We start from the raw sequence: 13,878 nt of genomic DNA on the forward strand, positions 1-13,878 counted from the left end.
GTAATGTTTCTCCAAATCAACAATAACGACTGGGCTTCTGAGTTCTGTCACGGGCCCACAAACTTACTCGTATTCTGTTCTGTAGCTTATTTTTTTGAAAGTTGGTTAACTTTTGAAAGATTTATTGGATTTTGATAAGAAGGCACAAGATAAGCAAAATACTAACAAGCACATGTTTATTATTAAGCTCTTAGTAGTTTTGGGGAGACAAGCCCTCGCCCCTGGCAAAAGAAAATTTTGAAGACTACTGGACCAAGATCCTCAATTCTGATGAAGGTTCTACTACTAGATTAATTGCATACTATGCTCATTTGGCTGCATTCTGAGTAAGATACTACATTCAGGGTGAGTGTTCTGATGGAGATTCGCTACCACCATCGTCCACAAACAAGGGATGAAGAAGAAAGCAATGACGAAGAACCCTCTAAGGAATCTCAACACTTTGCTGAGATTCCACCCATATGCAAAGACTGCATGGAGGGTGCTACGAGGGGATGAATGTTATGGAACAAATCGCAAGAAGCGAGAAATATTAGCATAGAATTATGGCCAAATTGGGTATTACTTAGCTTTGTTTGGCAGCGATTGGAGAGGAAAAAAAAGGTTTTCGGTTTGAGGATTTTGAACATCGAAAGATTAGAGAGGAAACTGGGTGTGGAAAGAAAGCTTTAGTTAAAATAAGGAGATTCAATGGTGTGGAAGTGAAAATGACTATAGAAATCTCAAAATGAAATCATCTAATTTAAAGGTAAGTCGCTAGAAGATCTCGCCGTTGAATGTGAAAAGTCTTTTATCTTGAGATTGACGTGTGCAAAGATCGAAGCCACTTGAAGAAACACGTGATTGATTTTTTTGAAGCGTGCACACGAAATGGAGGCATATGTCATCATTACAGTTGATTTTGCATGATTTAGATGTTGCATGAAAGAAATCGAAGCAACACAACAACCCCATTTTAGCACCAAGAGTAGGATCAACATGTGAAGATAAAAGACTAAATGATACGTATTTCATCTTACTCCGAAAAGTATGGTATTTGGATAACAATCAATCTTCAAAGGGAATGGGTTACTTTTTAGATGCATTAGTAGGGGCAATTGGGGGACCATGATTTTCTAGAGACGGAGTAAGGCTGATTCGAATACAGATACCTCAAAAGTTTAGTCATGAATTCACCAGTTCTGAGCTAAGCTAGATCAGACGAAGTAGTGATACCACTATCACTCTGTCCCGGGGTAATAAATAGAATCCCAACGACTCCGTTAGATGACCATACTTGTTTTGTAAGATACGTGATCTAATCCGGATATGAACACAATCAGATTCTTTAAGTCGTGGTGTTCGTACAATCCAGGAATTGGTATACATTGCAAGTAATCATAACTCCTAAGAGAGTGCAATATCTACTTCTAGATATCTTCTAGGATTCTCCTGGCTTAGAATGAGGGTTTTATCCTAAAAATATCTCTCTCCTCATGGTATAAATACATCCATTTAAGGTTCATCTATGGTAACACAATCTAACACTTGAATTCTCTTGCTCACTGCTTGAGTCTAAAACTGTTCGCTAACTTAAACATTAGAGAGCCTTTGGCCGGCACACCCTTCGGTCCAAGGCTTACTCAAGGTTGTTTATTATTATCCAGGTAGTCAAGTTCGAGCACTTCCTCCACACACGGCAGTGAAGGCGAATTTGGTTCCAACATCCCTTTAGGTCTTTCACCCCTTGATTAGCCCCTATACGGAGCGACAATTCATGCATTAATTGGCCATTGAAGGCCAGCTTATCGACATTGTCTATGTGCCCAAAAGATGGTGCCTTAAATGCAACAAGTCGTGAGTCATTAAACTTTTGGCATGTGACTCCTAGCACATGACTTGCTTAAGAAATGTTGTTAACTCTTCTCCTATACAATTCTTCCTCTTTTGTTGCTAGTTGAACCTTCATGAGTTGCCATCTCCTGTACACATAACAATACAAGCATTCAACACAACTAAATTCAAAAATGTATACCATGAACACAATCAAATTCAACAATGTATAACCTTAACACAACTTGTCAATAAGTTTTTATAGCAATACGTCTACCGTGAACAATGCTTCATGAAAAAAGAAATATCAAGTTAATTCATAAAATAACAAAGAATTCATTAACACAAATCATTTCCATCCATTTAGCATCCTTCTCAAAACCTAGATGAATGTGGAAAGTAATAATCACCACTTATGTACGAGTAGGAATTTGGGACAGAAAAAGCCAGAATGAGGATCGAAAGAGGGAAAAGAGGAAAAGGGGGAAAATTCTAGGGTTAGGGTTTGGTCATTTTCTTGCTAATTCTAGTCTAAGGAATGAGAAATTAGCAAATTTTGTTGTTGAGCTAAGTAACCTGTTAACTAGTTTGATTATTTGTTGGTTGAAGATTCAACCTGCCGTAAAGGTGGGTAAAAAATTGGGTTTCCTTGGTATAATTGTAAATTGAGAAATGGATAAAAGTAGATTCGGTGTACCTATGTTGAGTATGTCTAAAGCTAATGATGACTATCAGGAAGGGATTGGGTATTGGGGATCTAATTTATATTTCTGATTTGGCTTCTCTTCTCTTTGAGGGAAGGGTTTGTGTTAGAGTTCCTCTATGATGGTGCCCATCGACATGGTGGCAACTTCCTATGCTAGGCATGCAAGGTAATTATTGATTTTGTTTGGCCTGATTTATGCCCTGGTAAGTACATTTACTTTGAGAAGCTATACAGTCTAAATTTTGATTATTGCTTTATTTCTTCGAGTTATAATCATTGCATTTTGGTAGCTGTAGGCTGGTATTTTGTGTGTTGACTTACGAGATTAAGCATGCCTGAATTGCAGTTTTGGGCGATAGGAATGATATAGAATTTCATAAATCCCAAATGGTAGCTTTGGCTAAAATGACAAGGTTATTGTATATCTTCAGCTCGATTTCGAGTTGATTAAGATTCGTTTATTTGGTAATTCCTTTTGGTGTGGATTCGGGATTCTGGTGATATTAGCGTGTCAGATGTTAATTAGATTTGGCAAACTAGCAATGGTGCAGGCACCCTCATATCTAATTTATTGTATTGGTGCAATTAGCTATAAAGCAATTCTCATAACTCAATTGTTAATAAACTTTCATTTAGAAGAATTAGATTGCTGAAGTGTATTTCTTGGAACTGTAAGGGAATTAGGAGGAAGGAATTCCTTAGTAATTTCAAATTTTTATGTACTTAAACTAATCTTGATCTTTTTGTGTTTGATGGAAGTTAAGGTCGCTGTTGATAAGGTCCCTAGAAATTTCTACTCTGGGTTTTTTGATAACATGTTTTGTAATGAGCCTGTTGGCCGTGCTCATGGTTTATGTTTATGCTAGAATGGCTCTAAGGATTCGATTATAATTTCCTATTCCCCTAGATTTATTCATTGTTGTGTTAAGTATTTAATAAGTAATCAAGACCAACTAGTGACTTTCATTTATGCTTATCCTCATAAACATTTACAAAATTTGCTTTGGGATGAAGTGTTGTTGCTTAACCATGTAGATAAACCTTGGTTTATATTGGGTGATTGTAATAATAATATAATTGATCTCTCAGAAAAATTGGGTGGTACTCAGGTTACGAACGCTGACAAGAATAATTCCATCAATTTCCATAATCGTGGTAACCTTATCTCCCTTAATGCTTCGGAAGTTCCTTTTACATGGAGTAACTGCCATTCTAATAATACAATGGTGTTTGAGAGACTAGATAGGGTGGTAGCTAATTTCGTTTAGTTAAATATGTATCCAAATTATCATTTGCATAACTATCCAATTTTTGGCTCGGATCATAGCCCAATTTTACTAGAACTGATGGATGAGTTAGATTCTAAGAAAATTTTCATGTTAAGTTTAAGGCTTATGTTCATCCTAATAACAAATTTAGTGCTTGTGCAGGCACTTCCAAATTTCTTGTGTCTAAATGGAGCAAAAATGTTTATGGTAAATATTAAGGAAAGGAATAGAGATCTTCTCAATGAGCTTGAAGCAATTCAATAGTAAATTATGAACAATTATAGTGGTGATTTGGTTAAGGAATAGTTCCTAAGGGAGGAGTTGAATCATGTTTTAATCTCTAAGGAAATTATGTGGGCTCAAAGAGCTAAGGGAAATTGGCTTCAGCTTGGAGACAAAAGTACTTGCTTCTCTCAAACTATGGCATCTATTCGAAAGAAAATGAATGAAATTTGAAATGTTAAAGATGATAATGGCTTCTGGTGGTTTATTGGTGAGGGGCTAGAGGAGGTTTTTGTTCATGATTTAAAAAAAATGATTCTCCTACGATAGTCCCCTTTCCACTGATGACCTTTGTGCCTTAACAGATATTATACAACCTTGTATTTCCAGTGATCAAAATGCTAGTCTGATGAGCCCTATTTCAGATGATGAAATCTGGGAAGCTGTTAATGGTATTGGTGCTCCTAAAGCTCTTGGTTATGACGGCCTTAATGTTGGTTTCTTCTAAGAATGTTGGGAATTAGTTAAGGATTCAGTTAAAAGATTTTTTCCAAAATGGATCTACGCTCCGACTTATAAATCATACTAATAGTCTTATTTCCAACAATTGATAACCCGGAGATGGTTTGTAATTATAGACCTATTAATTTGTGTAATGTTAGTTATAAAACTATCAATAAGATCATCATTAAACGGTTAAAACCTTTGCTGGATTTTTGCATTTTTTCTCAAAACCAAGGGGCTTTTGCTCCTGATAGAGCTATCCAGGACAACATTCTTATTGCTTATGAATTTTTTGCAAGGTTTAATAGAATGAATGCATTGGGATTATATTAGGTACGTCCTTCTTAAATTTGGTTTTGATGTCAAGTGGGTCTCTTTGATTATGGAATGCATCACCTCTACCTCTTTTTCAATTTTAATCAATGGATGTGCTCATGGTTATTTTTTCCCCAAAAGAGGTATTAGGCAAAGGGATCTCCTCTCACCTTACATTTTCATCATGTTCATGGAACATTTAATTAGGCATCTTAATATGATGGCTAATAGTGCTAAATCCCATGTTGGTATCTTATCGTCTCCCCGGGGCCTTAGAATCTCAAATTTAGGTTTTGCTGATGATTTGCTAAGGCTACCCCCAAGGGAGCAAGAAATATTCTCTCTATTTTGAACCTGTTTGCTAAGGTGGATGCGCAAAATATTAACTTCCATAAGTCTTCCCTTTATTTTTCAAATAATACTAACTCACATGTTAGAAATAATATTGTTAATATTTTACAAATCCAACACAAAACTACTATTGGTAAGTACCTTGGTATTCATAACATTGTATTTTGGAAAGAACAAGTAAATGGGAATAAGCTATTAAAAAGGGTTAAGCAGAAGCTTGCAGGCTGGAAGGTAAACACCATTTCTAAGGTAGGTAGACTTTCTCTTATTAACTCAAAACTTAAAGTATGCCTAAATATGTTATGTCTTGTTTTAAATGCCCGGATAAAATTTTGAATAAGTTAAATAAGCAGTGCATGAATTTCTTTTGGGGTAGGGATGGGAAGATTTTTATGTTGCTTGGGATAGCATGTGTACTCCTAAGAAATTTGGTGGCCTTGGAGTTAGGCTTCTAGATCAATTTAATAATGCTTGTCTAGCTAAGTTGGTTGGAAGGTTCTAACAGATGAGAATAACTTGTGGGTCAGGTTAGTCAAGAGTAAGTACCTTTGAGAGGAGGATTTTTTGGGAAATAAAGTTAGACAAAATTATTCTATGGCTTGGAAGAGCATGGATGTCATTTTTAAGGGGATTAGGTGAAGAGTGGGTAATGGTCAGGACATATTGTTCTGGACCCATGATTGGGATTTTCCTTATCCTATCTTCCATCTCTTACCTAATATTGATTGGAACTTGAGAGTACGTGATTTTATTGTTAATAATTGTTGGGATAGGGAGAAACTGGTTCAAGTAGTTGTTGAAGTTCCTTTTGAGTGCAAATATAAGGATAATTTAGTGGCACAAGTAAGGGTGTCGAACCACAGGGACTGATAAACAACTTAGTAAAACCTTTGACTGTTACATATTATCATCAGTTAATGACTCCTATGATTTAAAATTGGGGGGCTTAAGTAATTTTGGAAAAGAAATAAAGACAGAAAGAAAATGGAAAAATTAGAACCATCTAAAAATAAACCTAAGACATGAAATAGGTTAGAAACGTTTTTAGGACATAAATCTGACTTAAAATGAGCCAAGGCCTTCCCCTAAACATTCATGAATCAATGAGATGATCTTTTAACTTATCTATTTCAAATGCACAACTAAGATGTTCACATATCTAGCATGACATATACTCAGATTTAGCACCTATAAACTCATTAAGAACGAAGAGGATTATGAACATCACATGAACCCTAGAACATGACATTTATCCTAGATTTTCATGGAATCAGTTTATATGATTAGTTCTGAACCTAACCACATGTTGCTAATGAATGAAATAAGATATGGCAGTCATCCTTATCATTCTCAACAGAAAGCAAACATAAATAAGGTAGCTAAGCTTGAAAATATGTGCTTGAAATAATTGAGATAGAAAACTGATTCTAGCTTGCAAATGAAATTGATAAACTAAAATTGTGATAGGAGCATATTTATGCGACTTAGTTAGCTTGTTCTTATGTATTTTTGTTGTTATTCCTTAGTTATTTTAGTGTTTAAAGTCATTTTCAAGCAATTTCAGGTTTATATGGCTAATGTGGCAAATAAGTGCATTTGGAGCCTTTTTGGAGCAAAACTGGGCTTGGAATGGATGACACATGCTTCGAGCTAAAGGAATGGACGAAATTGAAGACCTAAAGATATGAAGATTCCTAATTGAAAGAGGATTCCTAGAAGAATGAGGATTCCTACTTGAAGTAGGAAAGTTAAGCCAACATTGAAGGGCTCCTATGCATTTTAGGACACAAACCAAAGGTTCCTTGCACCATTTAAGACAATGCCGCACCTCCCTTGTCCCTGCTTTTCCTTGCCGTGCAAGGGAGAGCCTTCCTTTCCTTTTCCTTGTTTCACATACCCTTTTCCCTTCTCTAAAGATCCTTGCCGCATATCCCTTTACCTTTTCTTAAGGATTCTGACTTTAATTCCTATTTCCCTTTATGTTTTGGTTTAATTTCTGTTACCTAAATTATTTCCTAGTCTTAAATACCCTAAAGTCTTTAAATAAACACCCTAGCCACATCTATTGGGGATTCATTCACCATTCTACACAACTCACACCATTCACCACCATTCATCATACCCTAAACACATTTAAACACTCCTTGCCGCAGCCAACCTTCATCCATACACATCCATTCATCTTCTTAGCCATTCTTCCATACAAATCACCACCAAAAACCTTACCCCAAACCTTGTGCCGCAGCAAAGAGAAGAAGAAGGACCCTTGGAGTGCTTGCTAAGTTTGGATTGTTGGATCATTCTTAAGTGTAATCTATCTTTTGTTTTCAATGTTTAAGTTTATGTATCTTTGTTTTGCAAACATAAGGAACTTGTTGATGCACAAAATCAGCGAAGACTTTGGTACAACAGAAAGTGTCAGGTTTTGTGACCTTCGCTTGGTTGCTTGGTTGCTTCAGTCACTAGTGAGGATAAGTACGTAAATGAATAGAGACAGAGAAGCAAACACAGGATGTACGTGGTTCACCCAGATTGGCTACGTCCACGGAGTAGAGGAGTTCTTATTAGTAGTGAAGGGCTTACACAAGTACAAAGGATCAAGCTCTCAATTTAGTGAGTTCTTGTGAATGATTTAACACAAAATGGCATTAGGAAATATTGTGGGGGAATGACCCCTATTTATAGAAAAACTTGTAGCTTTGTCACATTGACATGTGTCATGTTATGATTGGTTCTTGATGTTGACACGTGCTGCGCTCTGATTGGCTTCTAATCTTGACACGTGTCGAGTAGTGATTGGCCTCCTGGTCGGAGGGGAACTCTTCTGGGTCCTTGACAGTATAGCGTTGGCCGGTGCTCGGTAGTTTCGGGATTGGTCAAGTATGGTACAAACAGTGCTCCCCTAAGTTCCCGAGTGAGGGAAACTCCTCGGTTGGGGACTTGCAAGATCCAATCCCTTGAGTAATCACGAAACTTCTAAGTACCGAAGTGTGGTCTGATCTTCATCTGCCCTTCTCTGGAAGTACCTTTCCTCCATCCGGGAATGGTGTATTTAGCTGATGTTGACGCACAAGGTAATGTATCAATTTCACTTGAAGCTTAGTTGTAGTTTCGGGCTTAGTCAAGTGTGATACAAACCCTATAGTAGGAGTCCCCCAAGTCGCCGAGCTAGGAGATCTGCCGAAAGAGGTGACAGACAAGGTAAGCAGTCAAACTTCCAAGTAAGCAACCCAGGATCAGAGGTTTGACGTCGGCTTCCGGTTGATTGTTCTCATTCTCCTTGTCTCTCATTCAACTGCCAGGATAAGGAGAAGCAAATGGATAAGAGATGATATGAGATACTTTTGCTTTTGAAGAAGTAACTTTCCACAGGCTTATTCTTGAACTGTGCTGGAGGGTGTTCTGGTGCCCTTCAGAGTATAAGGCCGACTCAAAAATTTGAGGGTCAAAACAAGTCCATCAAATCTAGAGTACGTTCGACCTTGATGATATGGGATACTTTTGCTGTTGACGGAATAATGAATGTGGTATGGAAAGGTGTCGTGCTGTAGTGATCTGTTTCAGCTCACCGTTGAACCTTCTGCTTCAATCTTTTGCATGGCAGAAGTGGTGTGCAACCTTTGCATTTAAATGGTCCTTCAGAACATTCCTTCATAGTGACTCATCCACGCTTGGCAGCTTCAGTGTAAAGAGCCAATATCTGATCAACTGTCATGAGGTATTTGCCGGTGGAATTCGTGACCTTGACAGCAGTTGAGGATGAGTACTCGAGAGCAATGCTAAGTAAGCAACCAGGCAAAGGCTCCAGGCAGTCAGTTCCAAATTGGAGGTTTGATTTCAGGTTCCGACTGACTGCTCTCTTTCTCCTTGTCCTGCAGGTGTGGACAAGGACAAAGACAAAGACAGGGAGAAAGCATGATATGGGATACTCTTGCTTTCGACCCTGATGATATGAGATACTCTTGTTCTTGGTGTGGCTTATTTGCTGAGGTATTATCGGGGGGAAATAAAGCTGAGTATTTCGAGAGGTTATGTTGAGGGTGCCTTTTCGAATGCGAGAAAGGGTTGAGCATTTTTTGCAGGTTTGCCTGTCCGTTGAGGAGGGAGGTCAATGTATATAGGGATATCCCAATAACAAGTAGTAATGCTATTCCTTTACCCTTCTTGGTCAAAGCAATGTAGTGGGAGCTGCCAGCTTCACGTGTTTTAATTTTGTCAGAGCACTTTGAAAAAGTGGTATGTGGTATCTGGAAAGCTGATATTACGTGTGGAGATTACAGACAAGCTTTATCTAAGGAAATCTGGCTCTCGAAGTTCTGAGAGTTGTGCCTCTTCGGTTTTCGAACAAGCAATCCCGTCGAGGATCTGACTCTCGAGATTCGGAAAGCGGTGCTACTCCGGTTTTTGAGAAAGTAATTATGTTGGGAGTCTTTTCTCGAATGTGAGTAAAGGTTGGACGTTCTTGCCAACCTGTCTTGCCGCAAAACACGGAGGTCGACACACATAGGGACTTTCCAGTTGTCAAGCAGTGGTGCTGTTCCTTTACCCTTATGGGTAATAGTAGGGTAGCTGGAACTTCGAAATTCTCGTGCCTAAACTTTGTCAGAAATCTTTGACAAAGTTATATGTGGTACCCGAGGAGTTGATGGTGCATATGGAGAGCGGTGATTGATCAGTAAGATTCACGTGCTTTCTACTTCACCAGAAATCTTCGACAGAGTGCCCGTAATTTCCGCAAAGCTGATTGTGCATGTGACAGGTGCTGACGAGGCTGCAAAAGCAGGTGCTTCTTCGATTTCTGAGATCGGCCCTCGTGGTCTCTGAGCAGCCCAGCTTTTGAGAAAGCAAACGCCTCTTCGATTTCTGAAGCTCCGTCGAGTGCAGATTTTTATAGAGGCTGGCATTAAGTTCCACATCACACTTGAATCTCTACCAGTAGAAGCTAATTTCTTGCACTTCTAAGATCTTGATTTGTCTGACCTCTTCCTTCTTCAACACATTTGAAAATGTCTGGACCCTCCGACCGTCGTTTTGACTTGAACCTTGGAGAAGAGACAGCCACGCCTTCTCCAGACAACATATGGCGCCCATCCTTCATATCCCCTACTGGTCCTCTTACCGTTGGGGATTCTGTGATGAAGAATGATATGACCGCTGCAGTGGTGGCCAGGAACCTTCTCACTCCCAAAGATAATAGACTACTTTCCAAACGGTCTGATGAGTTGGCTGTTAAGGACTCTCTGGCTCTTAGTGTTCAGTGTGCAGGTTCTGTGTCTAATATGGCCCAACGCCTATTTGCTAGAACCCGCCAAGTTGAATCATTGGCTGCTGAAGTGATGAGTCTCAAACAGGAGATTAGAGGGCTCAAGCATGAGAATAAGCAGTTGCACCGGCTCGCCCATGACTATGCTACAAACATGAAGAGGAAGCTTGACCAGATGAAGGAATCTGATGGTAAGGTTTTACTTGATCATCAGCGGTTTGTGGGTTTGTTCCAAAGGCATTTATTGCCTTCGTCCTCTAGGGTTGTACCTGGTAATGAAGCTTCAAATGATGAACCTCCAATGCCTCCTCCTTCTGGGGTTTTGTCAAGTACTGAGGCTCCGGATAACCACCCTCCGGTGCTTTCTCTTTCTGGGGCTCTACCGACTGCTGAGACTTCCCCTAAGCAACCTTTGTGAAGGCTCCCTTTTGTTTGTTTATTTTGACTCATGTATATGTACATATTTGTGGCTTATCGAAAATATTAATAAATAAGCTTTGCTTCATTTCAACATATTGTGTTAAATACACCAAAGCCTTCTTCATAAAGTTCTTTGAATTTTTGCTTTTGTTGAAACCTGTATTGTTGAAGCTTTGTGAGTGAAGCATGTAGTTTGAGGTAGTGTTCCCTTAATTTCCCGAGTGAGGAAAACTTCTCGGTTGGAGACTTGAAAAATCCAAGTCACTGAGTAGTCACGAACTTTTGAGTACCAAGGCGTAGTAGCATATGGTGGGAGTCCCCCAAGTCTCTAGTCGAGGGAGTTGACGAATGAGGTGTCTTGCTAATAGTCCATGTCGTAAGTACCAAAACTTCATTCTTTTGTTTTCTAAGTGGTAGCCCCGGACTTTTTCTTCATAGATTTTGTTGATGAAGGTTGCTAGGCCCGAATAAGTGGAATTGCAGAAGGTGTAACCGTTGGTGCATTAACATCATAATGGAAGCATCACAATGATGGAAGCATCACAATGATGAAAGCATCATAATGATGAAAACACCATAATGATGAAACATCATAATGATGTTTCTTTGGTGGAATTGTTTTTCATTTCCCCTAACAACCGGAATTGTTTTTCAACATAACACCATCATCTGTAGGTCGAATCACAAAGTTGTCTTCATGAAAGTTGTTCTTTAATTCCTTAACTACAACATATCCAAATTGGAGAGCCATCGGAGCAGTACAACTCCAGAAATCCAGGTATGATGAGTGACTGGTTATTATTTTTCTGTCAACCCGTCAGATTTGTTGTGAGCTTCGAAACTCCATTTTCTCTTGTTCAGATCGGTATGCTTTCTTCATTGAAGTTGTTCCTCAGCTTGTGAACTACAACATATCCAAATTTGAGATCCCTCGGAGCTGTATAACTCAAGAAATTCAGGTATGATGAATGACTGGTTATTATTTTTCTGTCAACCCGTCAGATTTGTTGTGAGCTTTGAAACTCTATTTTCTCTTGCTCAGATCAGCATGCTTTCTTCATTGAAGTTGTTCCTCAGCTTGTGAACTACAACATATCCAAATTTGAGATCCCTCGGAGCTGTATAACTCAAGAAACTCAGGTATGATGAATGACTGGTTATTATTTTTCTGTCAACCCGTCAGATTTGTTGTGAGCTTCGAAACTCCATTTTCTCTTGTTCAGATCGGTATGCTTTCTTCATTGAAGTTGTTCCTCAGCTTGTGAACTACAACATATCCAAATTTGAGATCCCTCGGAGCTGTATAACTCAAGAAATTCAGGTATGATGAATGACTGGTTATTATTTGTCTGTCAACCCGTCAGATTTGTTGTGAGCTTCGAAACTCCATTTTCTCTTGTTCAGATCGGTATGCTTTCTTCATTGAAGTTGTTCCTCATCGACTCTTTCATAACATATCAAAAATTCAGGATGAACTAACGGTTAAATATTTCCAGATCTTCGAAACATCACAACAGCTTCGAAATCTGCAAGAAGCCGACTATCATGTTTGGAGCTTCAACACTTTAATTTCCGTCGCTCAAACAGAAATGGTTCCTTCTTGAAAGTTGTTCATATGCTCAAGAACTATAGGGTGTCCAAAATTCAGCTCCATTGGAGAAGAGCAGAGGTTGCAGAAATTTGATAGATGAAAGGAGGCGGAAGAGGGAGAGAGAGAAAAAGTCTCTTGGGTTGGATTTCTATTTTGGGGCAGATTCCAATTTTTGTAGCACCTTCATTATTGATGAATTGCTTGTACTTTTGTCCATTATGAAATTTGGGACTTTGGCTTGTTGTTGGATCTATTATAATATGTTTGGGAACATATATAAGTGAATAAATAAGAAGGAAAATTTTGGGCCCTTGTGGGTGTAAAACAAAAAATGTTTATGTTTACCCAAGTGTTTTTGTACAAGTTCAAGGGCATCTTGGGTTTTGTGAACAAAATTTGTTTATTTGGAGCAAGGTTTTGTGTTGAAGCTTTGTAGGTGAAGCTTTGGTGTTGAACCTTTGTGGGTGAAGCTTGTTGGGTGAAGCTTTTTAGGTGAAGTTTTGTGGGTGAAGCTTTTTAGGTGAAGCTTTTCGGGTGAAGCTTTTTGGGTGAAACTTTTTAGGTGAAGCTTTTCGGGTGAAGCTTTTTGGGTGAAGCTTTTTTAGGTGAAGCTTTGATGGTGAAGCTTTTTGGGTGAAGCTTTTTAGGTGAAGCTTTGATAGTGAAGCTTTTTGGGTGAAGCTTTTTTAGGTGAAGCTTTGATGGTGAAGCTTTTTTGGGTGAAGCTTTTTAGGTGAAGCTTTTTGGGTGAAGCTTTTTAGGTGAAGCTTTGGAGGTGAAGCTTTTCGGGTGAAGCTTTTTGGATGAAGCTGTTTTTTTTTTTTTTTTTTTTTTTTTTTTTTTTTTTTTTTTTTTTTTGGCGCTTGACACGGTCTTCATTTGCTTGTTTTGTAGTGACTGTGGAAGACGGATTGCTTTCTGATTGAGAAGGGTTCCGGCATCGCTTGCTATGAATGTAAAAGAGTGAGGGCTGAGTTGGCTAAATTACCTCTTTATTGAATTCATTGCCAAATGGCCTTCATTACATAGGATGCCAAACGGCTATAGCTCAACACTTGTACATCGTGAGTCTATTTGTAGTAGTACTTCAAGTGATCAGCGTTCCATGGATGGCCAAGGGTCTTGCCATCGGAGCTTCTAAGTGTGTAAGAGCCAGGGCGACTGATGCCAATGACTTCATACGGTCCATCCCAGTTTGGACTAAGTGTGCCTTCACTCGGGACTCTGTCGCAGAGTAATCTTTTCTTTAAGACCCAGTCTCCTATTTTGAAAGAACGAGGCTTGACCCTAGAGTCATAATAGTTGGAGATGCGCTGCTTGTAGGCGACATTCCTCAAGTGAGCTTGGTTTCTGTGTTCCTCGACTAAATCCAAGTTGAGGGTGAGTTGTTTGTCATTTTCACTTTGAATGTAGTTCTGGACTCGGA

At 38.8% G+C, this 13,878-nt stretch overlaps 1 long non-coding RNA gene across 1 annotated transcript; it reads left to right on the forward strand.

Annotated features, from left to right (window-relative positions):
- The first annotated feature begins 11,450 nt into the window (after positions 1-11,450).
- Positions 11,451-12,762, forward strand: LOC139195263 (uncharacterized). The gene is made up of 5 exons (XR_011579957.1): positions 11,451-11,639; positions 11,723-11,820; positions 11,904-12,001; positions 12,085-12,182; positions 12,358-12,762. It is a non-coding gene; the product is annotated as an uncharacterized lncRNA (long non-coding RNA).
- Positions 12,763-13,878: the final 1,116 nt, after the last annotated feature.

This window comes from Malus domestica, chromosome 04 (assembly GCF_042453785.1).
Source record: "Malus domestica chromosome 04, GDT2T_hap1".
NCBI lineage: Eukaryota > Viridiplantae > Streptophyta > Magnoliopsida > Rosales > Rosaceae > Malus > Malus domestica.